Source organism: Schistocerca cancellata, chromosome 1 (assembly GCF_023864275.1).
Source record: "Schistocerca cancellata isolate TAMUIC-IGC-003103 chromosome 1, iqSchCanc2.1, whole genome shotgun sequence".
Taxonomy (NCBI): Eukaryota; Metazoa; Arthropoda; class Insecta; order Orthoptera; family Acrididae; genus Schistocerca; species Schistocerca cancellata.
In genome coordinates, this window is record NC_064626.1 from 550,702,796 (window position 1) to 550,730,293 (window position 27,498).

The 27,498-nt window shown below is 45.0% G+C and overlaps 1 protein-coding gene across 4 annotated transcripts in view; it reads left to right on the plus strand.

Moving 5' to 3' along the window:
- LOC126180278 (protein retinal degeneration B) overlaps nt 1-27,498 on the plus strand; it is a 589,076-nt gene that overhangs the window by 170,689 nt on the left and 390,889 nt on the right. For all 4 annotated transcript variants that reach the window (XM_049924680.1, XM_049924684.1, XM_049924682.1 and 1 more), the window contains exon 2: nt 21,502-21,520. The gene's annotated coding sequence lies outside the window, so the exon portion shown is untranslated. The remainder of the gene's footprint in view (nt 1-21,501; nt 21,521-27,498) is intronic.

Below are 27,498 nucleotides of genomic sequence, written 5' to 3' on the forward strand. Positions count from 1 at the left end.
GAAAATAGAAGTAATGTCTCGATATTCACATACAGTCTTAAAAATGGTACGTCGAGGGAGACACGTCTGGTGGCGTCCAATGACTTTTTCTAAAATCGGTCCCATTCGCTCTTTAATTACACGTGCAACTACCTTGTAATCTGAGTTCATTAGACTGATCGGCCTCATTTTAGTAATATCTTCGTGTCCATACTCCTTCCCTTTGGAAGTAGTACAGTTACACTTTCCTTGAAAGCAGCAGGAATTTCCTCTCCTCTCAAGACATCATTAATTACTTCCGTGAATTGGGAACGTATTAGGTGCCAAAAGGTCCTATAAAACTCCACAGGCAGGCCGTCTGGGCCTGGAGACTTACGTGAAGATTTGAGTATATCAAAAACCTCGTCATTTGTAATTTCTAACGTTAAACCTCTGTTCTCCTCCTCTGTAACAACTGCCTCTATTCCGGAGTTCTGTAAAAACTCTTGTACTGAGTTGTCGTCAGTAGCATTTCCAGAATATAATTGCTGAAAAAAATTATGTGTTTCAGTTAAGATATGTTGTGACTTGGCAAGACAGCCAAGCCACTAGGAGGAGGAAGCCGAAAGGCACGCGTTTAAGCTCACGCAGGCTGGCGTGAGGTCTGGAACAGGTAAAGGAGTTGAGTCTCGTAAAAAAAGTACGGAGCTTCTGGAGTACTTAACTTTAATCCATAATTGGTGAACATCGGTCTGACGGTACATGCATCACAAGATAAATAGCAAATGATAATGGCGCCTTGCTAGGTCGTAGCAAATGACGTAGCTGAAGGCTATGCTATCGTCTCGGCAAATGAGAGCGTAATTTGTCAGTGAACCATCGCCAGCAAAGTCGGCTGTACAACTCGGGAGAGTGCTAGGACGTCTCTCTAGACCTGCTGTGTGGCGGCGCTCGGTCTGCAATCACTGATAGTGGCGACACGCGGGTCCGGCGTATACTAACGGACCGCGGCCGATTTAAAGGCTACCACCTAGCAAGTGTGGTGTCTGGCGGTGACACCACAAGATATCCCTTTGTTCTGTCAGGACTCTGTTGTCTTCCGTTCTGAGACTGGCAATAAAATTTCTTCTTCTGTTTTTTATGTGTTGTAGCAAGTGGTAGATGGAGGTGTTTTCTGCCTCCACCGTCGTTCTAGCGTGTGATTTGATTTGTAATCCCTCCAAATGTACCCTCTTGATACTTATCATTTTGGCTCTAACGTTTTTAATATTGATAAAGACGTCTTGAGACATTGGTTGGTCGTAAAGGTCTCTCAAGCAAGAGTAGTAAAACTCCATTGTGTGTCTTGACCACATTGCCCTTTCTTTGGCGTAAGATATCAGCGCTGCTCTTATCTTTTTCTTAGCAGCCCTAGTCCACCATTCAATAGTTGTTCTATATTTAGTACGCATCCTTAAAACAGACTGCCAAGTTTCTTGCATCTTTAAAGCTAGAGCGCTTTCAGAGAGGGTATTGATATTTAATTTCCATAGCGGGCGACCCCAATATGTCTTTTGCCTGGTTAATTTGATGCTGCACCTCACTCCGAGGTGGTCAGAGAAGGCAGCTGGTATCACCTCGATACTACTGACTTTAGTGTCTAAAGTGGGGGTGACATATATTCTGTCGATTCTGCTCTGTGTAGCACCAGTGGCATGCGAAGCGAACCAGCGTCGGATATTTTATTTCCCACGCGTCAAACCACTTCATGTTGGTGACCAACGCCTGCAGTTCTTGGGAGAAGTTAAAATTTGGTCGCTGATCCTTTTTATTTAAAACGCAATTAAAATCTCCACCAATGACAATTTCTGCAGGGTTTTCTTGGAGTAGAAATAAAATGTCACTTTTAAAAAAGGCTGCCCTCTCTCGTCTCGCATTGTTGCCTGAAGTTGCGTATAGGTTTATAAAAGTGGTGTTAAAAATTTTGCAGCTAATTCCCCTCCCCGACTCTAAAAGGCACACGTTTGTCATCTCGATCCCTTCTTTAGCAAGGATGGCTGTTCCACACGCGTTTTCTGGAGCCACATTCAACAACTCTTTGTACCCTGAAACATGCAATTCTTTGACATTAACTTCCTGCAGGAAGGCGATATCTGTATCTGACTGATACAGAAAGACCTTCAGTGCAGCTACCTTTGCTTGACTCTGAATTTAGTTTATGTTTAAGGTGGTCACGTTATATGTATGTTCCACTGTGAGACGCTGCAAGACAGTAAACAGAGGACACGGTATTGGAGCCGCGTACAATAACTTCGGGTTAGATATATATAGTGTTATTTTATTTTACTTTTATTCCATTGACGGCTTTCCTTCTTTTTTCTTTTTTTTCTTAGAGTTCGGTGTGACAATTTTCAATAAAAAAATTCTTCCTCAAAAACCCCTTCCGCCCACATTGCATCGGTCTGATCCTCCTTTTCGTCCGCCCAGTTAAATCGTGGCTCGGTGATGCCGTGTCCATGTCCTTGTCCAAGTCGGGTTTCATTGTCCATATCTGATGTATTGTCTGCAGGGTTTTCTTGGAGTAGAAATAAAGGGTTCATATGTTCCGTGTGGCGTGTCAGCCGTTCTTGTCCCTTATTCCGATCCGAAGATTCGCCGACCGCTTCCTTTTGTGTATCTTCGTCCTTCTTTTCGGTCTCCTGTATCTTCCTCAGCCGCTCTCTTAAAGTAGGGGCCAAATTCTCTGCAGCTTGATGTGCTCTTCATCTCTTTTTATTTTTTGAAACTTTTGGTGAACTTCCTGGCGACTCCATGGAAGGTCGAGGAGACGTCACCTGTTCCGCCTTCGTGGCGGAAGATTTTTGAGCTCCGTTAATTTCGGAGTCGGCCGTTGCTGCTGTTTCTACGACACGTGAGACGGGTGGTGTCATTGGTTCGTCTTCTTGCGCCCCTCCTTTTCCTTTGACGTTTCCTGAACCTGTCTGTGGTGTCCTGTCATCTGTGTGGTTGTCAGTTTTCTGTTGTATCACTTCCTCTTTATGTCCACCCACTGTAGTTCCCTCTGGGATGTTGGCCCTTTCGTGTGTAACTACCGCTTCGTACTCTGCCATGCCTACATCAGGTATTATCGATGAAGCTTATCGCTCGTTGGAAGAGTTGTCAGACTCAGAGGGCAAGCGCGTTGCGTCCTCAGTGACGTCATTACTGGCCAGATTCTGATTGTCCTCGTTAGTTAACTCCGCGGTGCTTCCCGTTTCCGTGCGCGCGTCGGAAGGTCCCGCCTGCTCGGCCATATTCTGTTGATAGGGGGCCCGGCTAGCTGCCGCGGCAGCGTACGTCACTTGCATGCTAACAACTTGTCCTGGGACAGCCGCCTCGTTAATCGGTAACTGAGGAACACGCCTTCTACTGCACTCCATTCTGACGTGCCCTGTGGCGTTACATAACGCACAAGTCCGTGGCTGCCCATCATAAATTATGAGCGCGCGATGGCCGCAGATATTCAAGTAAGAAGGGATATGTCCTAAGAGCTCAATCTTAATCTGTCTAACTCCATTCAAAACCGGGAACATATATTGCTCCGACCATTTTTCTGCAATATTAGATATAACCCTACCATACGGCTGAAGAGCAGCATTGATTGCTCCGGCAGGGACCTCGAACGGCAGTACGAAAACTCTCGCTGTTCGAATGCCTAGCCCAGCATGGGAAACAAGAACGTCACTAACGGTTCCGTCTGCATGATTAAATTTCATTTTGCCACCACACTTGTCAACTATCGAGGAGCACAAATCAGAGGAAATCAATTTCAGAAAGACAGAATTGGAAACAAAAGAAAGATGAACGCCAATAATTTCGTCTCCTGTGATCGTAACTGTTTCTGAAAGCCACCTTTTGATCTCAAAAGCCTTTGGTCTTTAACAGGTCCAATCAAAAGTGAATCTAACCGTATCTCTTCTTTCACAGTTAATTTCGTTCATTTTGTCATTTAAAATCACTGAAGGATGCAAAGTAACCAAAGCGCTCTACTGACCTTCGTAACAGCCACACAGCCGCTGTTTACGCTCGGCTACCCTGGCGGGTACGGAACAACTTGTTTGCTACGTATTCTAAAATTGTCACATGCTGGTCCAATAATCCACACACTGGTAATTTGTTCATTAGGCGACGGTGCGGAATGTGAGTGGATGTAGAGGCTTGCTGAAATAAATTCGTATCAGGGCGACACATTGACGGCATCAGCTTCGGAATTGAGAGAAGCCTGTCCGGCAGGGACCGGCAGACAGTAGACTCGCCCCCCGAGCACGTGCGCCGGGCCCTCTGAGGGAACGCCGCCATTAATCACACTTGTGTCGAGGCGGTCTCTATTGATATTCGTGCCGTGCTCCGGCCCTAGTTGTCCCGGGACTCTTCGTTGTTCTTCACTGCCGCCGCTTCGATCGACGTCACACGACGCGCACGAAATCTTTCTTCAGGCGACAGACATTGTTCGGTAGCTGATTTTGCATATAAATGCCCACGAAGATGTCACACAAGTCTTCAGTCACGTTCCAAAGTTCACTTCCATTAACCATTGCATTTACGCCTATTTATTCAAATTTTTGTACGTCCATCTCTGACTCGAGTTCTGGGGGTCTTCGGCCGTTCACTTACATCAGAAAGGGAAACACCTACAGCCAACCTTATGATCTCATTTATTTTATGGCTACCAGTTTCGGTGCTTTAGAGCACCACCTTCAGGTCTTACTTGATGTTGAGGGGGTTAACAACCCCTTAACATCAACTAAGGCCTGAAGATGGTGCTCTAAAGCACCTAATCTGGTAGCCATAGTGACATAATAAGAACGGCTGTAGGTGCTTCACTTTCGTACCTATTTATTCAGGTCACTAGAACCAGCAAAATCGACAATAGAAAGAGTATGTCAATTCCCTCTTTCTCACGGACGAGACGTTCACGGACTGCTTGTGGTAACGTCGTCACACTCTACATCTGTTCGATGTTATGCCTCGAATCTGAATGACAGTCACCACTCCAAGAGTGGTTATATTCTGAGCATAATGTCACTCCAAGTCCCTAACACCATATGTCCAATGGACGTCAGGGGAGACGCAGAAACATTTGCAAATGTGAGGATGGGTCGTGAGTCGTGCTTGGGTAGCGCAGATGGTAAAGCATTTGCCCGCGAAAGGCAAAGGTCCAGAGTTCGAGTCTCGGTCCGGCACACTGTTTTAATCTGCCAGGAAGTTCATATCAGAGCACACTCCGCTGTAGAGTGAAAATCTTATATTCTGGATTTGCAAATGTATTTTTTTAAATATTTGCTATTGACTGTAGAAATTCTTTATTTCACAGCTGCAGTATCTGCCTTTGGTTCATTAAGTAGTACTGCAAAAGATTTCACTTCACACATGTCATACTTCAAAATCCTCAGGCATGTCTACATGTCGTCGTCAAAAATAGGCCCTTGCAAATGTGGGATGACGATGAGACTGAATACAACGCACTTGTACATCGCGCCTAAATTCCATCAAAGTCCTGAAATCCCAGGCTGCAGATGCATCTTACCAATCGTGTACCGGAAACCGCAGCTGCGTGAGAGGCCTTACCACCGTCGTAGGTGCCGCAAACATCAACTGCAGGACAGCTTCCAACGTCCCCCTGCCTATACAGCTCATCAAAGCGACTTTTTGTAAAGACCAGAGCGAGCGCAAAAATTGTTTAATACAAGCCAAGACTCATGACGACTTCACTCCAACCGTGCCTACTACATAATCCCTGAAATTCTACTCGCTTCTCCGCTCCGGTGTTCAGTGTTACAGTTTCAGGCACCTTCCTCTGCCAATCGGACTGTTTGTTCCAAAGCTTCTGTCCAATGGACAGTTTAGTAGTGAGGTCACTTCCCCCACCATACGGGAATTTTCAGAATGAACCAATACGCATCGTTCGTGCGCACCAAGAAATGCACAGCCAAAACTTTGCTCACGCTCAGAGCCAGAGCATCACCTTCTGCCCACAAAACAAGCCGTCACTCAAAGCGGCTTCTCATGAAAACTTGGAAGGATATTATCTCGATAAGTATTTTTTCAGCCAGCACAACAGGAACGCATACTTTAAGCGAAAAACAGCTTTCCTGTTCTATGTGCTCGGCGAACATCTTCGGAAAACATGAACTTACCCATTGAAATCCGCTGGAAATATTATCTGGCCTGGCAGAAACGCAGTCACTGCCATCCTCCCCGTTTCTTGAGATCGCCACGCCTCAACCTCCCCCCCCCCCCCAATATATATACACACAAACCAGCTGCGAGCAACATCGGGGCGCCACCTGAAGCACCGCCTGGCCAGAGAAGTTGACTCCTGTCCTGCACTTTCCTGGTGCGATAAGAATCTCCCTTGCAAGGGAGTGAGGTAAACTTATCGACAACCCCATGCCAATTGCTTCTAACTGCTCACACAGAAACCATGAATCTAGCGTGCAGTTGATGTTTCTGGAAGCATGCACTATCCACAACAGAATCTGAAGAAATTGGAATGGAAGAGAAGAAGTTCAATCGTGGATGGATCACATAACTGCTCATTGATCGGTTGGACCCTAAACGATTGGAAAACCGCGGCCCGCTCAGGTGAATTCATATTTTAGTTGTAAGAGCTGATGGTAGGGTCAGAACGTCTCGCAGACGCCACGAAACTATGGGCTCAAGTTGTCAACAACGCACGGTCCAAGCTGGTGGTGGCTTCATAATGGTGTGGTTTGAGTTTACATGGGATAGACTACGTCCTCAGGTCCAAGCGAACTAACGATTGACTGGAAATGGTTATGTTCGGATACTTACTCCCAATAATGACGGAATATTTATGGGTGACGATACGCCATATCACTGTTCGCGACTGGTTTTAAGAACATTCTGGACAGTTCGAGCGAATGATTTTACCACCCAGATCACGTAATCAAGAGAACAGTTCGAACACAGAATCCTGCACCGGCAACAATTTTGGAATTATTGACGTCTATAGACGCAGCAGGGCTCAATATTTCTGCAGGGGCTTCCAACGATTTGTTGACCTCACGCCACGTCGAGCTGCTGCACCTTGCCGTGCAGAAGGAGGTCCGACATGATGTTAGGAGGTACCTCATGACTCTTTTGATCCATGCGTACATGATTATCCAAGTATCTCTGCAGCTTCAGAAGACTGCTGCGTGAAAATTAAAAGGCATACAAAAAATAGACATGTATCAGTGGATAGGCTATCTGTAGAAGTTTCTGATATTATGGTTGCTTTGTATGGGCACCGGTTATGGCACAGAAAATGTCAGTATGTGCGTGCAGTTCATCGAAGTCGCTGCGGCAGCTCGGGAAGATGCAACAGCAGCAGCCCGCTTTGGAAAATCTGTTCACTGGGTTGCATATCTGCGGGCGTGAACTTATTTAATGTGACATTATGGATCAGGTGATTTTTGTCTACATGTTCTGAGACCCCTGCTGCATAGCAGTGACCTATGTAATAACATCACGCCGCGTATTACGAATCGGGACTTGGAGAGATGCACCACCACTGATACATCATTTTGTTGTTGTTGTTGTTTTTGTTGTATGTCTTCTTGTTTCCACGCAATCATCTTCTGAAACTTCGGAGAGACGAATGAATAACGCTGTATAGCTGGCCAGCTGACCTGTTCACCTCAAGCATTTCCGAAACCGTGAAGGTAGTGTTATGCTGTTGTTACTAATAAGGTGACCATCAGACCTATTAAATCACGGGTTTTGATGAGTCCTAGGACACGTACCTCTACAACACACCTAAGTGCCTGCCTATCACCTTTTCAAGCGACAGACCGTAGTTTCCGAGAAAAAACGATGTTTTTATGCGTACCTCCTATACCGGTGATGATAATCATGTTTCGACCGAGCGAGCGTAGCCGGTAGAAGTTAGCGGTTTACGGTCCCCTTGTAAGATGAATTATAAATAAGTCACCTTTAAAGTAGGTATTGTCTTTTGATGTAGCCATTTTAATTGCAGAGATGTGTGTAAACTTCGATGTTTCAACTAGACAACTTTAATTTGTGCTGCTAGTATAGCCGTCTTTGTGTAACATATGAACAACTCTTACTCCAGAAGCACTCGATATTATTTTTATGGAGCTAACACGAGGATTAAGAACAAAGCTGCCAGACCATGTTTCATTCGATCTGCACCTTGCAGTCTCGCAGCTTAACGTATGCGTGCATGCTCTCCTTTCACTAACGGTTTTTTGCTCGTTTGTTAAATTTTCATTCTCGTTGAGTGCCGTTGGCCATGTGTGTCGGCTATGTGTATGCAACTCACCTACTGTCTGTGTTTTCTTTTTACATTCTTGTAGAGAAGCAAAATATTTAATTTCTCTTATGGAAGACCTTCTTTTGAAGTAATCAGAGCCCCACACTGGTGAAGTACACTAACATAGAACTGTGACCAGTTCGTACTTGCATCGCGGCGGTGCAGCTTTCTCTTCTTAATGTGAGTGACTTGTGCAGGAAATGACCAACTTCTGTATATACTACAATTGGTCCGATGTTCAGAACAGATGAATTCCTAGTCCTACGTATTTTAATTTCTCTCTTCCTCTTGCTCTTCTTCTTCTTCTTCTTCTTCTTCTTCTTCTTCGCCACTTAATGTATTAGGCACATTGCCTGTTACGGTACACTTCTCTTGCTTGGTCTTCCTACATTTCTTCTTCCAGGATGTTTATGATTTACGGCCTTTACCGGGACTCTTTCTTCACCCATTCAATTTACACGTTCCTTCCAGTTTCTTCCATTTTCTTTTATTTTTTCGTTTAGCTTATATATACTCCCAAATATTTCTTTATATCTTCATTTCTTCTTCTGTCTTCCCTTGTACATTCTTCCACTCTTCTTGGAAATCTCATTATTTGACCCTGTATTCGACGTTCTTGGTGTCTTGTTGTTGCCCATGCTTCACTTCCATAAGTAATAAATGGTAATGCTACTGTTCAGCTGTGTTTCTTTCCTGGCCTTATTTCTACAAACTTTTTACGATGGTTCCACGTGTGGAAGCAAACTTATTTAACCATTGGTCCACATCATGATTATATTCGTCAGTGATGTAGCATCCTCTACTTCTCCAAGATTATATTGTTTAAGATTATTTTAGTTCTTACTGGTTGTCTGCCCAGAAATGCCATCACTTCCGTTTTGTCTACCGGCTATGTAAGCCTCAAATTATAACCTATCTGCTGCAACTTAAAGACTTCCATTTGAAGCTCATCTTCATTCTCTGTAATCAGAGTTAAGTCATGTGCATATAAAATTACATTTTCTATAGTGTTACGATCTGAAAGAACTCCATTTATGTTCAACATGTTGAAGAAATACAGCATCCTTGTCGTACTCTTTTGTTTGTGTTCATTGGCTTTGTTGTTATATTTTCCATATCTGTAACACTTTCGGTGTTTGTGTATAGACTCTAAGTAGTAGGGTTGTGGAGAGAGAAACGTTGTTGAATTCGTCTGTTAGAGATTTACAACACTAGCAGCAAAAAGTATTTGAAATATTGAAGTTGATACCGATATCTCTGTAGTTAATGTAGTTACGACAAAAGACAGTTTGTAGTTTAGGGAGGAGTTCCTTAAAGATCACCTTGGTGAAAACAAATTTACAGATATTAAGCGGTTTCTGAAATGTATGAGGTGAACAGCATAACTAAAGAACCCTGTATACCATGCAGCACTGTCATCGGCTTAGTAGAAAGATAAAAGAAAGTAATACGACAGAAACTTTACTGAAACCTGTCCCACGAGCTAGGATTAGTGTCCATTTCTCTGAGAACTGATTGTGATTGAACAGTAAGGGGGAAGGTATGGTCAGAGAGAGAGAGAGAGAGAGAGAGAGAGAGAGAGAAAGGGGGGGAGGAAGGGCGCAGGTTAGGGAGAGGCTGAAACCCAACTGTTTAACCCTTGACCTATCACGTGGTCTCTGCTTGACAGGCATCGCTAATACTTGCAAATCAGCTCTTACGCCATCAACGGCCAATCTACAGAGTTCATTGCGGATTTACTAAGAGTTATTGTTGTGTGCTTTTCCCCTCTGAATGAATATATTTCACCACTACAAGTTGTAGGCCTCGAAACTGAGATAATCACGCCAGTGGAGGTCAAACTTAACACCGAAGTTTTTTGCAGAGTCATCCTTGTATGAAAACTTCTCGGTATTCATATCCGTCAAAGCGGAGTTGATATTTCAATGATTAGTGCCATTTGCTTCATCATAAGATGGCTGTCTACGTGGTTGCGAAGTCTGCTTTCTTTATAGCGGCGTTCAAGCTTGTCATTGGTCGGGTGACTTCGCTTGGAATTCTGTTGGCGATGACTTCATCTGGAGGGCGATATTCGCATGCGCAAATGAATCGGTAATGTGGCGGTATGCCACCCTTCATCCGCCGGGCCACGATCGAGGGGGCGGAAGGGGACCAGAGACCACTTCCAGCATCACCTGCCCCTTAACACATACCATTTTTTGTTGTACTTAGGCAGTCAGTCATCTTTTGTCGAGTAACATGGTCAGATACATCACATGATCACACTGACAGAACCACAGGCACATAGACACAGGCAACAGAGCATGCACAATGTCGGCACTAGTACAGTGTATATCCACCTTTCGCAGCAATGCAGGCTGCTATTCTCCCATGGAGACGATCGTAGAGATGCTGGATGTAGTCCTGTGGAACGGCTTGCCATGCCATTTCCACCTGGCGCCTCAGTTGGACCAGCGTTCGTGCTGGACGTGCAGACCGCGTGAGACGACGCTTCATCCAGTCCCGAACATGCTCAATGGGGGACAGATCCGGAGATCTTGCTGGCCAGGGTAGTTGACTTACACCTTCTAGAGCACGTTGGGTGTCACAGATCGTCGCGCATACTGCTTTTCAGGAAAGGCAAGTGTCCGGCCTCCACTATCTGTGATGAGGTATGGACGTCCACCACATTGTCGACTCTTGGAGGATTCACCGACCTTCACTCATTCACTTATCATACACTCCTGGAAATGGAAAAAAGAACACATTGACACCGGTGTGTCAGACCCACCATACTTGCTCCGGACACTGCGAGAGGGCTGTACAAGCAATGATCACACGCACGGCACAGCGGACACACCAGGAACCGCGGTGTTGGCCGTCGAATGGCGCTAGCTGCGCAGCATTTGTGCACCGCCGCCGTCAGTGTCAGCCAGTTTGCCGTGGCATACGGAGCTCCATCGCAGTCTTTAACACTGGTAGCATGCCGCGACAGCGTGGACGTGAACCGTATGTGCAGTTGACGGACTTTGAGCGAGGGCGTATAGTGGGCATGCGGGAGGCCGGGTGGACGTACCGCCGAATTGCTCAACACGTGGGGCGTGAGGTCTCCACAGTACATCGATGTTGTCGCCAGTGGTCGGCGGAAGGTGCACGTGCCCGTCGACCTGGGACCGGACCGCAGCGACGCACGGATGCACGCCAAGACCGTAGGATCCTACGCAGTGCCGTAGGGGACCGCACCGCCACTTCCCAGCAAATTAGGGACACTGTTGCTCCTGGGGTATCGGCGAGGACCATTCGCAACCGGCTCCATGAAGCTGGGCTACGGTCCCGCACACCGTTAGGCCGTCTTCCGCTCACGCCCCAACATCGTGCAGCCCGCCTCCAGTGGTGTCGCGACAGGCGTGAATGGAGGGACGAATGGAGACGTGTCGTCTTCAGCGATGAGAGTCGCTTCTGCCTTGGTGCCAATGATGGTCATATGCGTGTTTGGCGTCGTGCAGGTGAGCGCCACAATCAGGACTGCATACGACCGAGGCACACAGGGCCAACACCCGGCATCATGGTGTGGGGAGCGATCTCCTACACTGGCCGTACACCACTGGTGATCGTCGAGGGGACACTGAATAGTGCACGGTACATCCAAACCGTCATCGAACCCATCGTTCTACCATTCCTAGACCGGCAAGGGAACTTGCTGTTCCAACAGGACAATGCACGTCCGCATGTATCCCGTGCCACCCAACGTGCTCTAGAAGGTGTAAGTCAACTACCCTGGCCAGCAAGATCTCCGGATCTGTCCCCCATTGAGCATGTTTGGGACTGGATGAAGCGTCGTCTCACGCGGTCTGCACGTCCAGCACGAACGCTGGTCCAACTGAGGCGCCTGGTGGAAATGGCATGGCAAGCCGTTCCACAGGACTACATCCAGCATCTCTACGATCGTCTCCATGGGAGAATAGCAGCCTGCATTGCTGCGAAAGGTGGATATACACTGTACTAGTGCCGACATTGTGCATGCTGTGTTGCCTGTGTCTATGTGCCTGTGGTTCTGTCAGTGTGATCATGTGATGTATCTGACCCCAGGAATGTGTCAATAAAGTTTCCCCTTCCTGGGACAATGAATTCACGGTGTTCTTATTTCAATTTCCAGGAGTGTACTTAAATCTGTATCGCGCCGCTGCCAGAAAGGAAAGAGATAACATAGATACACGTTCGCAAAATTAAGATTGGTACGTCATAAGTTTAAAGATGTCATTGTTCAAAAAGATTTTGCTCCTTTGCCGGCCACGGTGGCCGAGCGGCTCTAGGCGCTTCAGTCCGGAACCGCGCGACTGCTACGGTCGCAGGTTCCAGTCCTGCCTCGGGCATGGATGTGTGTGATGTCCTTAGGTTAGTTAGGTTTAAGTAGTTCTAAGTTCTAGGGGACTGAGTCCCATAGTGCTCAGAGCCATTTGAACTTTGCTCCTTTATAATACACTTATAAGACTCTTTTAATTGAAATAACATCAGACTTGTTACATAGTAGTCAGTAAGCAGGAATATCACCTGACATTAATATTATCATGACTCTAAAGGAGTACTCAGGCACAAGAGTTACCTTTGTTGTTTTATCAAAAGACTATTTAACGCCCACTTCTTCACTCTAATAGACTATATGGCCTGCAAATAGTGTTTTGTTTTTGTTTAGCCGAATTTTGATGTTCACAAATTGCAGCACCTTCTAAGCTTTTCACGCTATCGAAGGCCATTTAAGCATGGTCTTTGCCGAATGTACGCAAATTAAAGCGGAAAGGTTGTTTTCAAAAATCTCTAGAAGGTCTCGGCCGGTTTACACGATACCGAATAACCATTTGCGCGGACATAGGCTATAAATCTATATATAATACGCACAACATGTAAATATATGTACAAAATATATAAAGCATAAACGCTGTTATCAAACATCTGGAAAAGTACTTGACCGATTTACTTGAGAGTTCTCAGTTACTTTACTTCAGATTTTTACATTCAAATGAAACAATGAAGAAAATCGATGAAAAATTGAATACCTAACAAACGAATATGTCTTGGTAAACAGACTGTAATTCTTATCACGAGAATAAATTACAGCGGCAATACTCGTCTTGGAGATAGTACCATCAGACGTCAATAGATCACGGAACGAGCGAAAGCTCGAGAATTTGACAGAAACAAGAAGCAAACTCTTACATAAGATTATTTGTCGTTGTTACATAGTAACGGGACAAGGCTGGCCGTGAAGAGCCTATTGCCAGACGTAAGACAGGCTACCGTCATCACGGGGGTATTCATTCCTCGCATTTCGTTGATACCCAATGATTCAGTATGCCCTTGGATACAAGCGATTGCACTCTCCTATGCGTATTCCATTCGCTGTAAGTATCAATAAGGCACGGGGCCTATCATTTGTGTGGCAGATATTAAACAACCCGGGCAACGCTGAGCACTGCAGCTAGTGAAACATATTTTTAAAAGTACCTCAAGGTTGTATGTGTACGCATGTAAAAGATATGACCTTCGGAAAGAAACTTTGTAGTTCTATGCGTAAGTTGTCATCTTCCGTCATTAAGAAGACATAATCTTAAGAAACTGGACGGAAACGCACCGCATATATTTCTCATTTAGTATAAATAAGTATACCGTACAGGATAGTTTTCCTCGTATTTAATGCTTTCCTCTGCCGTTTCGCCTCTGAGTGAGTTTGCCAAAACCAAATTTAGTTCACTGTTTTCATGTTGTGAAATCAATGGTAGGCGACAGCCATAAAGTCGGAAAGACATTCAATTACATTCGCCAAGGCAGTTGCTCGTACTCAACTACGTTCTGATGTGTGAATGAAAAAGACATCTACAGTTACGACTTATGTAGACCTCCGATTTGAAATACTGTACTACCTCTTCGACAGGTTTTGCTTTATTCTGTATAAACTTTCTGATGATGTGCCTCGTACATATATTTTCGAAACAGAAAAAGCGTATAATCTATTTGGACACTTGAGCTTATTGAACATTGTCAAGCATTTTTATTCGGTTTTTGAGAGTAATATTTTTGCCTCCAGTGCTTTCAACAATCAGTTACCACCCCCCTTTTATCGTTCAATTTCAATCAGATTTGTTTCTAGAATAATATTCCATACGCACCAGCCAGTATATTCTGGCCAACCATCTATTAGCGCACGTGCGGTCTGGACGTTGGCACATAAAGCAGCAGCAATTACTCGTAACATGAATTCTACAACTCTTTGGCTCGTGACCAACGACAGACCGCCCCATAGATCTAGTCGCAGCGCGTGCATTTCCCGCAGATTACGAGCTGCGTGTTCTTGAGTGCTCTGAGGTGGCTCTCGCAGATACCACAAATTTGTTCCGCATGGTTAATGTATGTAAAATCCGGCAATTTAGACTGTCAAGTTACACGCAATCCTCTGAAGTCGAATCAAATCCCTGTCGACAGGAGACGTCACATCGATTTCATATTTTATTATTTACAAAAGGCTTTCGACACCGTTCCTCACAAGATATTTGTAATCAAGTTGCGTGCTATGGAAAAGTGTGAAGTTTTTCACATGAGCTTTAAAAGGAATCCCTCAAATTTCGGTTACAGAATAAGACACACAAATCCAAAAGCTGCAAATTCAACTGAATACTTACGGATTGCAATTACGAATAACTTAAATTGGAACGATCACGTAGATAAAGTTGTGGGGAAAGCAAACCAAAGATACTGATTCAAAACTAGACATGATTGTCTTAGTGGGATTGACGCGATCGTACTTTAAATAGAAATATGGCATTTCAGTCTTTGATCGCTATTTTTTTTATTTTCAATGACCGGTTTCAGGCTGGCTGTCCATCTTGGCAGATCATATATTGCAGTTACAGAGTAACTTGTCAGTACAGAACTGACTCTTTACTCACAAGTTACTTTGTAACTGCAATATATGATCTGAAGATGGGCAGCCAGCCTGAAACCGGTCATTGAAAATAAAAAATAGCGATCAAAGACTGAAATGCCATATTTTTATTTAATCAAAGATAGTGAGTCATTGGCAGAACAAGTGAAAAATGCTATAGGTGTACTAGAGGCAGCTTACTATAAGCTTGTGGGGGATTCGCACCAGATAGGATTGGGCAGAACAAAAAGTTCAATGGAGGGCAGCTAGTTTTGTATTATCGTGAAATAGGGTTGGCAATCATTAAAGCAAGGCAATTTTCGTTGCGGCAGAATCTACTCATATAATTTCCATTATCCTCTTTATCTTACGAGTGTGATATATTTTGGTAGCAGTCTTCTACAGAGGGAGGAAAGATCATTACAATAAAATAAATCAGAGCTCGCACGGAAAGATTTAAGTGTTCGTTTTTCCCTCGCGCTATTCCAAAGTGGAACGGAAAGAAATAGCCTGAAAGCGGTTCGATGAATCCTCTGCCATGTACTTAATTGAGAAATGCAGAGTAATCATGTAAATGTAGAACATTCTAATCAGCTGCGTATCAACTATTTTCTTTCGTGCACTGGAGTGCAAAACTTACAACAGACGAAAGTAACTTAGGCATGATCTGTCACTGACAAGTAACATAGCTCGATGAAACTTGGACCATACGTAGAACGAACTCGTACAGTACAGTACACAAGGTATGTCAAAGAAATACGCAATGAGACGAATAGAAATGAGACTTTTCTTCAAAGACAATAATTACACTGAAGTCACCGCGATTCACGATTGCCCCGTGGACATCACAAAAAGCGGGGCGTGGTTCTTAATAGGGTGTATGTTCACCGCCAACGTCCGCGCATGCTTTGCAGCGCGCTCCCATTCTGGCTGCAAGATTGGTAAGGAATTCTCGTGATGGGTCATTCCATTCATCCCCCACCGCGGTTTACAATTGATAGATGATCGTTGATGCTTGTGAATGTGTTGTAGTACGTCTCCCCGATGCATTCCACACTTGTGCTGTGGGATTTAACCACCAGACATAAACAAGAGGATTGCCATGCGCCATCGCCTCCGGCAGACATTCACGGTCCCAAGATGATCTGATATAAAGATCGAAACCGGTCACCATTAAAAAAGTTAAGCGATCAAGACTGTTTCCTGTTTATTTATAATAATTAAAGATTGCTGTTTTCCTATTAAGAACTAGGTTCTTTAAAATGTTATGTTCGACAATGCTGGATTTAAACACTCATCAGACGAGAGGTTGGAACACGCAATGCGTCCAGGAACATTGTCGAGCACGATCGTTTCGGTGGTGCAGGTGTTACGATGTTGGAATGCATAATGTTGAATGAGCTTACTGACCACCAAATCTTTTAACACGGGACACTCACCAGTCACCGTTATTGTGATGTCCGCCGCTCGTGGTCTCGCGGTAGCGTTCTCGCTTCCCGAGCACGGGGTCCCGGGTTCGATTCCCGGCGGGATCAGGGATTTTCACCTGCCTCGAGATGACTGGGTGTTTGTGTTTGTCCTCCTCATTTCATCATCATCCTGGAAAGTGGCGAAATTGGACTGAGCAAAGATTGGGTAATTGTACGGGCGCTGATAACCACGCAGTTGAGCGCCCCACAAACCAAACATCATCATCACACCGTTATTGTGACACTGTACTCGTACCACATGTCCGCCTTTTCAGGAGTGCATTCGGCCCTGACTTCATTTTTATGGATAATGCGCTATCGTGTCGAACAGCGCAAATGGAGGAGCTCTTGGAAAGAGAGGATATTCGGCGAATGGAGTGGCCTGCTCGTCCCTCCACTTAAATCTCAAGGAGCATGTGTGAGACGCTTTGGAGAAACTGTTTGCAGCGCTTCCATGTGCACTAGTGACCATCAACCGCTCTGGTGGGGAAATGGAACGCCCTACCACAAGAACTCCTTAACAACCTTGCATCCATCGTGGGGGCACGTTGCAGAGGCGTCCGTGGTGATCACACAGCCTATTAAGAACCATGTCTCGCCTTTTGTAATGTTCAAGAGACTATCATAAATCACAATGAATTCCATATAATTATTTTCTTTGAATAAAAGTGTCATTTCTATTCATCTCATTGCATATTTCTTACAGTTACCCTTTGTACTATACTGTAGCAGTTCCAAGTATGTTCCAAGTTTCGTATAGTTATTTTGCTTGGCAGTGACACAGCGTGCGAAAGCTACTTTCTTCCTTAAGTTTTGCACACTAGTGTACCATCATTCTTCGGAATAGCCTGTGCCGCATAAGATGGAATTTTATCGCAACGAGATCCTTGTATAAAAGGCAATCTCGGCTTACTTGCCATGTCAAATCCGAAGAAAATCTCGAGCTTTCGAGGGAAGCCTCCGTCACATTCATCAGGAACAATTGCTGTCATGGCTTCTATTGTTGTGACCGTAGACGGCCTGTGATTGGTCGTCGTACTTCATCAGTGCGTCATGCTGCCAGACTCCAAGGCTGCACGTGTGGCCTCAGCGCTCTCGCTGGAACGTAAAAAATTCTGCGTGTTCCTCTGTGCGGGGACAGCTTCAAACGGGCTAGAGGTTATAATGTTAGTGGTGCATGAAAGCTTCTCTCGATGATACAACACAGAAATGCGCTGAATTATTTACATCACTACAGGACAACCGTAAGTGTGTTACTAACGGATGTCACATCCCCACCGTAGATTTGAATGTGGGGCGTTAACGGAGACTAATGAACCTCATGGAGCTCAAAAGCCGATTATCTTACCTCACACTCAGTGCCTCCCTATCACTCAGGATATGTTGTTCTACGTCCAGCGTGCTGGTGTGCCCGTGCGCGTATGTTCAGAGGAAAAATCTCGAAAAGCTCTTGGCCTATTTACTTCAGTTTTTTTTACAGCATACTCCAGTAAATATATTCAGACGGACACAGGCAATATATTTCTTTATATAGCAAAGTACACACCTTCTGTTCAGACGGACTGCGGGGAAGAAAATGTGGTGTGTAGTGAAAACTTAGCGTTATGTTTTCTTTCTCGCAGAGTATTTAAACCATTACACAAATTGTTTCTCCCATATACATTCGTTCTCATTATTCGTAATTTTAAGCGAAAATTGTATACATAGCAGTGCTCTGTTTCGTCCCTTCTTCGCAGTCTGAAAAAAAAAAAGGAAAGGTGTATGTATGACATGTAGATTTATGATTAGAATACTACGCAATCTGAATGGTCCGCAAAGTTGTAATCCTACCCGTTTGCAGATAAAAACTATGCGAAATACTGTCACCGTAGCTACTATCCAGCAGCTGGAGAGGTATCTATAATACGCCGTATACATATGATCCCGACCGATTTTTCCGTTCGTTTTAAGTCACTTCAGTTCACAATTAAGGTTTCTTTTGCAATAACAATTGGCATGATATAACATCAGAGAGAGGGGGGAAAGAGGAGATGGATAGAGAGAGGGGAGAAGGCAATGGACATTGAAAGGGGGGAAGGAGAGATGGATATAGAGAGGGGGAGACTGAAATTTGGATGTATATCCAATTTCCCTTACATAGTTAATTAGTTAGTTAGTTGCATGTACCATAATCATTTGAACTATTCTTTTATCGATATGGCGCGTGGAACGAGTCCGATAACGAGGTACTTCTTTACATTAATGAGCACACTATTATTTTTAGTCCTACTCATGCAACTACGTTGTCTGCGAAATATTTATGAACTGCGATGAATTGTCGGATCGCTGGTCGAACGTATTGCGGAATAAAAGTTGGTACAGGTTCCGCTATATATCGAGAAAAACTCTAGTGTTTGTGACTTGTTCAAGGATGCATAGCTGGATGAAATGAAATCGACTTTGATGCCAGGTCAGTTGAGATAAAATTCTCGAACTCCGTCATCGCTCTTAGGAGTTAAAACTTAGCACTGCCTGGATGAGCAAGGTGTCCACTTCACAAATGCGATGCAGCAGACCTCGGTTGATGCGCCTTGAGAAGAAAGAACTATTTATCCAATGCAAGTTTTGTCTGTCAACCAGCGAGACTGTACAGGGCTATTACAAATGATTGAAGCGATTTCATAAATTCACTGTAGCTCCATTCATTGACATATGGTCACGACACACTACAGATACGTAGAAAAACTCATAAAGGTTTGTTCGGCTGAATCCGCACTTCAGGTTTCTGCCGCCAGAGCGCTCGAGAGCGTAGTGAGACAAAATGGCGACAGGAACCGAGAAAGCGTATGTCGTGCTTGAAATGCATTCACATCAGTGAGTCATAACAGTGCAACGACACTTCAGGACGAAGTTCAACAAAGATCCACCAACTGCTAACTCCATTCGGCGATGATATGCGCAGTTTAAAGCATCGACGATGCTTTCGAACTCATTGATGGGGACATGCTGCGCCGAGTGTGGGAGGAACTTGATTATTGGCTTGATGTCTACCGAATCACTAAAGGGGCACATATCGAACATTTGTGAACGCCTAAAAAAACTTTTTGAGTTTTTGTATGTGTGTGCAAAGCATTGTGAAAATATCTCAAATAATAAAGTTATTGTAGAGCTGTGAAATCGCTTCAATCATTTGTAATAACCGTGTATTTCGGGTCACGAAATTCTACGTAATGAAGGAGGCCTCGGCTTTGCTGGCACAGCTGAGTTGGCAGAGGTTTTGCCAATAGAGGACGCCGACGCCCACTTGGCAGGCGCGAGTGTTTCTGTAGCAGTGGCAACAGAATGGAGAGCACACACACACACACACACACACACACACACACACACACGAGGTCACATCGTGCGTTATATCAGAGGTAGTGCGAAATGAGGCGTGTCCGAAGGAGTAACAGCATAGGTAAGAACATCGTGGAAACATTCAGGGCTCACGATAAATACTACAGCGAAAAGATACCTTAAATCCATCAAAATAAGTGTTGGGGAAAGTCGCTCAAAAATGTTCAAATATGTGTGAATTCCTAAGGGACCAAACTGCTGAGGTCATCGGTCCCTAGACTTACACACTACTTAAACTAACTTAACGCTAAGGACAACACTCACACCCATGCCGGAGGGAGGACACGAACCTCCGGCGGGAGCGGCCGTACGATTAGTGACATGGCGCCTCTAACCGCGCGGCCGGGGAAGTCGTTCCTCTCACCATGTATGAAATGCAGTTGATTTACTGGCGCTCAGGAGACATGTGAGAAAATGTAAAGGACGGACGAAGACGTGGATGTAACAAAAAAAATTAGTTTCTTAACGAACTTCATTGCTTGCATCGGCGAATGTTTAGGAAACCTCTGCAAAAATCTGATTATACGGCGCGCCCCAGATCTAAAGATCAATATTTCAGGATGTGAAGGACGTGGTGTTCTAAATTTCAGATATATAACTAATGTATGCTCTATTTTATACTTTAGAGACAAAAGCATGTACATTTTGATCGTCATTACGTAAAGGTGTAGCTCAGTCTGGCAGCGTGCCGTGGTGATGACGTACGCCGACCAGATACCTCCATGGTCACCACACACAAGCTACGACAGTCAGAAATGCCTGATGAAGACGGCGGATGCTTTCTTCGAAAACTCGAGATTTTCTTCAGATTTGACGCGAAAAGCAGAGAATCCGGATTCGAATCAAAGTCCAGCACAAATTTTCATTATAGTCATTCTATTACACAGCTTATGGTCGTCCATATTCGCAACTGCAAAGACATTTCATGTATAAAAATTATTTTTTTTTAAAGTGTTTCCTGGAACTGTATGTTTGTAGTGTAGCCATATATGGAAGTGAAACGTTGGCTATTAAGAGTACAAACAAAAAGACAAATTTTTGGAATGTGATGTTACAGAAGAGCGCTGAAGATTATGTCATGTAACTAATGAAAATAGACTGAATATAATACAGGAAGAAAGAGCTTTATAAGTATGAGATTTTCAAACGACAATTACATTCTTAAGGCTAAAGAGTGAAACAATTGAAACAGCGTCTTCCTTCTGTACTATCTACAGGTACTCACCACAGTTGCACATACAAAGAGTTAAAATTTGTACCCTCCCCTCACAATTCGCAAAGGAAACGTGTATTATGATGCGAGATGGGCAATTCTTTCCCATTTTTTCCTATAGCTTTGGAAAGACTCTTTATTTTGTCGCCAATTTGGATGTTTTCGTCATTATCTGGGATACTTCAAAACTCAGTTGTTTATACAGCATTTCTATTATTGCAAAATATACTGTACACATAACTGAAGCTATGGAAGCAAGTGTTCCTGATACAATGTCGTTTCTTATCTCTTGCAGGTGCGTGTGGGTGCTGCTGGTAAGTTTCCGTTAAGGAGGATTTAAAGATAGTCACTTGAAAATGTAAGTATACCAAAATTTCATGTCTGCACCTGGATACATGCTCAGCAGTCCACTGTACAATGAGGGGTGGAGTGTACATTGCACCAGTGATCTTCTGCCCTATTCCATGCGCATACCGAAGGAGGGAAAGTAACTGCCCACATGGCTCTGCACGCGTTCTCTCTCTCTCTCTCTCTCTCTCTCTCTCTCTCTCTCTCTCTCTCTCTCTCTCCCTCTGTCTCTCCCTCTCCTCCTCCTCCTCCTCCTCCTCCTCCTCCTCCTCCTCATTACTTTTTGTTCTCACCTTCCGTTCTTTCTCCTGAATGGAGAGAGGACTTCGTGAGAGAGCTTATGCTCTTTTTCACCCACAAGTTTTGCTGTCCTGTGTGGACTCCATTTATTTATAGGTGGGGAGAAAAGAAATCTTAATTGTTCATTGTTTCTAGTCTTCATTTTATTTTAATTTTTAGGTATATGGTATAATGCCAGCATTCCCTTAAAAGTGAGGGGAAACGCCTCTAAAACCTGTGAGTACTTTGTACACAGTAGGTGTGACTGTCATATTCCTAGTTTTTTTTTTTTTTTCCTTGCTTTTGTAATACGCGATGGTTAAATTCGCTGGCTACCCTTGTTTACAGTTCTGTTTCGTTATAGTCTTTCTCTGTTGTTTGCTTACGCTTGGGCTACTGCATGCGGCGGTTAACTGTGTTGACACCTTGGAAATTTGGAAACTGTTACTCCATCTTTGGGTAGGTTTGTCGTCGATGTATTGGTACTTAATCTGTTCTGTCCAGTTTTACTAGCTAGTTCAGTGAACCGATATATTCAAGGAATGAGATTAGGCATTTCTTAGATGTTGTTTGGCGTATTTATGGCGGATGTTGCATCTATTCTTAGGATTCTCCTTTCCGGTCTGAATAATCTTTTTGTTGGGTTTGGGTTAGCCATCCAGAGAGACGCTGCATATTTGAGAATATTGGTCTTCTATGTACGAACTAATGTTACGTTTGAAGCGCTCGTAATGCGTACTTATGCCAGATACACGATGACGTTCCTTATGCTAGATGCACGATGGCAGCCGCATAATTGTCACGCATTCTTCTTCGAATACAGACTGTGCAAAATTTACCAACCTGGTTTCGCGAGAACATCATCGCCATTCTTCTAGAGATAAATGTTAAAGTTTCTGGAGCGTCACTCTTACACTTTTCTGTAGGCTATACTGACAGAATGCGATCATCGGAGCATGTCTCGGCATTCGTTCTTCGTCTGCAGTCAAGCCTGTTTGATGACGCCAAATCCTGAAGCAGTATTGTCAAGTTAAGCGCTGGCGTCCCGTTTGCTATGTCCTGGACAAATTCACTGCGCTGTCGCAGAACACTCGGAACACAGACTTCTTTCGCCATACCTGCTACCAGTTTTAGGTGTTTATCCCACCATAAAATCAGACAAGGCCCTGGTTCTCTAGCGGTAAAGTGTGTGCCTGAAGATCTAAGAGGTCGCGGAATCGAATCCCGGTCGGAGCACGGAAATTTTCAGTCTGCCTTTAATCTTACCTTCAGCTCTTAACCGTGTGAGGAGTCACCAGGAACGATAAGTGGTTCGAAGTTCAGGTTAAACTATACGTCCCCGTCCCGAGATGGATAATGTGGCAGGATAGTGACACGCCAGTCGCCAAAGTGGCGTCCAACTGAAAGAGTTGGACGAGGCCATTGAGCCTCACTCAGTTATTATTACAAGGCTAAAAGCGAACATCTGAAGCATGTCACACCAAATAAATTATGATACCGCTTGAAACGAGACGAACACGTAAAATCAGTGTTGCGATGGACGAAAACCTATATGTAGCTACACTGCAGTTTACAGCCACCTTCCGACACGTCTAAATCGCTTGTATGACAATTTCTAGAGTATTTCTCCAACTTTTGGTGTACTATAGAGCAGGCGTGATAGCACACATCTAACTACAGGGGGTAGGCAAAATAATGTGAACAGTGGTAGTACTGGGATGGTTGCGTTCGACGGTCAGCAATGCAGGCAAGGCAAGTGTCGCGATGGACTGTGCGTTTTCAGTACGGACTAGGCATCAGTGCAGGTCGTTTACGAGTATTGCACACTTCGTATTCGCATTCAGATGTCGAGGTAGACGTGCCATGTAAGACCTAACAGAGTTCAAAAGAGGGCAGATTGTGAGGGCCCGATTAGCTGGAGGATCAGTAACCAAGACAGCCAACTTGCTGAATGAATGTTCGAAGAGCTGTTTCAACAGTCATGAGAGCCTACACAAATCATGGAAAGACATCATAGTATAAACGTGATAGTGAGCTCAAATCAAAACTAACTGACAGAGATCGTCGTACGCTAATACGAATTCTGTCTAAAACAGCACAAAATTACGGCGGCTAAAGTGACTGCAGAGCTCAATAGCCATCTTAGAGACCCCGTATCTATCGACATTGTCCCCCGAGAACTCCATGAAGCGAATATTCACGGACGAGCTGCTATAACGAAACCATTAATGACGACAACCAACGCAAAGAAGCGTAAAACATTGTGTCAGGAGCATAAACCCCGGACGGCTGATCAGTGATTGGTTGGTGGATTTGGGGGGAGGGGAGCAAATAGCGAGGTCATCGGTTCCATCGATTATGGAAGGATGGAGAAGGAAGTCGACCGTGCCTTTTTAAAGGAACCATCCCGGCATTTGCCTGAAGCGATTTAGGGAAATCACGGAAAACCGAAATCAGGATGGCCGAACGCGGAGTTGACCGTCGTCCTCCCTAACGCGAGTCCTGGAGTGCTAACCACTGCGCCACCTCGCTCGGTAATCAGTGGAAACACGTCATAAGATCTGACGACTCAACGTTTTCGTTATTACCAATATAGGGCCGGGTTTATCTCTGGAGAACGCCAAATGAAGTCTACAATTCTGATTGATTCCAGCGGTTAAGCATGGAGGAGGAAGTGTGATGGTGTGGGCAGCCATATCATGGTATTCTGCTGGTCCCATCATTAGTCTCAAACGCCGTGTTACAGCCAACGATTGTGTAAACATTTTGGGTGATCAGGTGCATCCCGTGATTAAAATGTTGTTACCCAACAATGATGCCATATTTCAGGACGATAATGCACCTATTCACACAAGCAGGACAGTACAATCGCGGTATGAGAAGCATGCAACGCCACTGCAGCGTTTTCCCTGTCTACCACAGTCCCCGGGCTTGAACATTGTCGAACCCTTGTGGGCAATATTGAAGTGCAGACTCCGGAGCAGATTTCCGTCTCCCTTGTCACTACAGGAATTAGAAGAGGTTTTGATCGAAGAGTGGCATAACAGACTATACAGTCATTATATGTCATTACCCAAGAAGAATCGCAGCTGTATTGCGGGCAAATGGGGTCCAATCCCTTATTAATAAACCATTCCCAATTAAGTACAGGTGTTCACATTATTCTGCCTATCCCCTGTACTTCAAACACGCGCTGCTATAATCGTCTCGTAGTGCGATCATGGGAATAAGATAATACACATTAGGTTTCCTGCAGACAAACATTGACGGTCACACCTTGCACTGCCCAGTGGCGTTGGAAGTATGTATGTAGGTGTAGAACTATACGTAGATGTGGATGGTTCAAATGGCTCGGAGCACTATGGGACTTAACATCTGTGGTCATCAGTCCCCTAGAACTTATAACTACTTAAACCTGACTAACCTAAGGACATCACACACATCCATGCCCGAGGCAGGATTCGAACCTGCGACCGTAGCAGTCGCGCGGTTCCGGACTGAGCGCCTAGAGCCGCTAGACCACCGCGGCCGGCCGTAGATGTAGATGTTTCTGTAGCTGCAGCTGCCGCTTCGTAGTATTCCCATTAGATGTGGCAAGCTCTACATGTTTGCCAAAAATCTTGGAATCCTGAATCTTGGAATTCGGAAGTTTCCCGTGGATTTAAAGTTATTACAGGCATTTCAGGTAGTGTTATTAAAGGATTTAGTGCTTTACTACCTGAACTAGGCACTTGCCTGTGCCGTCCTTTCCTTAATCCACATGGACAAGATGGGGCGCTGTCTTATTATACGACTACTGGCTGGCTCTGAACACTATGGGACTTAACACCTGAGGTCATCAGTCCCCTAGAACTTATAACTACTTAAACCTGACTAACCTAAGGACATCACACACATCCATGCCCGAGGCAGGATTCGAACCTGCGACCGTAGCGGTCGCGCGGTTCCAGACTGAAGCGCCTAGAACCGCTCGGCCACCACGGCCGTCTATACGACTACTTTCCTTGGATAGCTGGCAGTCGCTGGAAGCGTAGTTCAAGGTAAATACGAGGTCCACGTAGACACAGGAAAAATTAAAGAAGGTTAAGAAAAAATAACGTGTACAACAGATCCCTATTGGAGCACTGGAACACGCAAATAAAACTACAAATCTTGCAAAAACTGAGGCGGACTTAATTGCATTCCGAATTTTCGGACTGAACTTGACATGTTCCGTCAGGCTGAGGGCGTAAGTACAGAAAAATATATAACATCTACAAAAGTGACGTATCTGTAATACGTGGTTCTTTGATTTAAATAAGATTAGGAGATACTGTGCCGAATATAAACGAGAAACCGATGCGATTGGTTGAAGCAAATACACGAACAAGTTTCATTAGCTCTCTCTGCCATACCTCGCAGTCATAGCATTCTGTAATTCTGCGTGATGATCCGTGAGATGATCATCAAACACAGGAATTGAAATGGCAGCATTCCTCTCATAACCAAAAAGCTTATGCCTGGAAGCAACCGCTAAAGATCATTTTATAGCCGCGAAGCATTCCTGCATCAAAGAACTTGAAGGGGGAGGGGGAGAAACGAAGGGAAAAGGAAGGGATTACTGATGTCAGCTGCATCAGGACTTTACGAGGAATCAGCGGCGATGATTGAAAATGTGTGCTGGACCGGGATTCAAACCCATGATGCTCTGCTTACTAGGCAGGTGCGTCAACCACTGCGTCACCCGGGGCGCAGGTTTCACCGCAACTGCGCGGACTACACTCCTGGAAATTGAAATAAGAACACCGTGAATTCATTGTCCCAGGAAGGGGAAACTTTATTGACACATTCCTGGGGTCAGATACATCACATGATCACACTGACAGAACCACAGGCACATAGACACAGGCAACAGAGCATGCACAATGTCGGCACTAGTACAGTGTGTATCCACCTTTCGCAGCAATGCAGGCTGCTATTCTCCCATGGAGACGATCGTAGAGATGCTGGATGTAGTCCTGTGGAACGGCTTGCCATGCCATTTCCACCTGGCGCCTCAGTTGGACCAGCGTTCGTGCTGGACGTGCAGACCGCGTGAGACGACGCTTCATCCAGTCCCAAACATGCTCAATGGGGGACAGATCCGGAGATCTTGCTGGCCAGGGTAGTTGACTTACACCTTCTAGAGCACGTTGGGTGGCACGGGATACATGCGGACGTGCATTGTCCTGTTGGAACAGCAAGTTCCCTTGCCGGTCTAGGAATGGTAGAACGATGGGTTCGATGATGGTTTGGATGTACCGTGCACTATTCAGTGTCCCCTCGGCGATCACCAGTGGTGAACGGCCATTGTAGGAGATCGCTCCCCACACCATGATGCCGGGTGTTGGCCCTGTGTGCCTCGGTCGTATGCAGTCCTGATTGTGGCGCTCACCTGCACGGCGCCAAACACGCATACGACCATCATTGGCACCAAGGCAGAAGCGACTGTCATCGCTGAAGACGACACGTCTCCATTCGTCCCTCCATTCACGCCTGTCGCGACACCACTGGAGGCGGGCTGCACGATGTTGGGGCGTGAGCGGAAGACGGCCTAACGGTGTGCGGGACCGTAGCCCAGCTTCATGGAGACGGTTGCGAATGGTCCTCGCCGATACCCCAGGAGCAACAGTGTCCCTAATTTGCT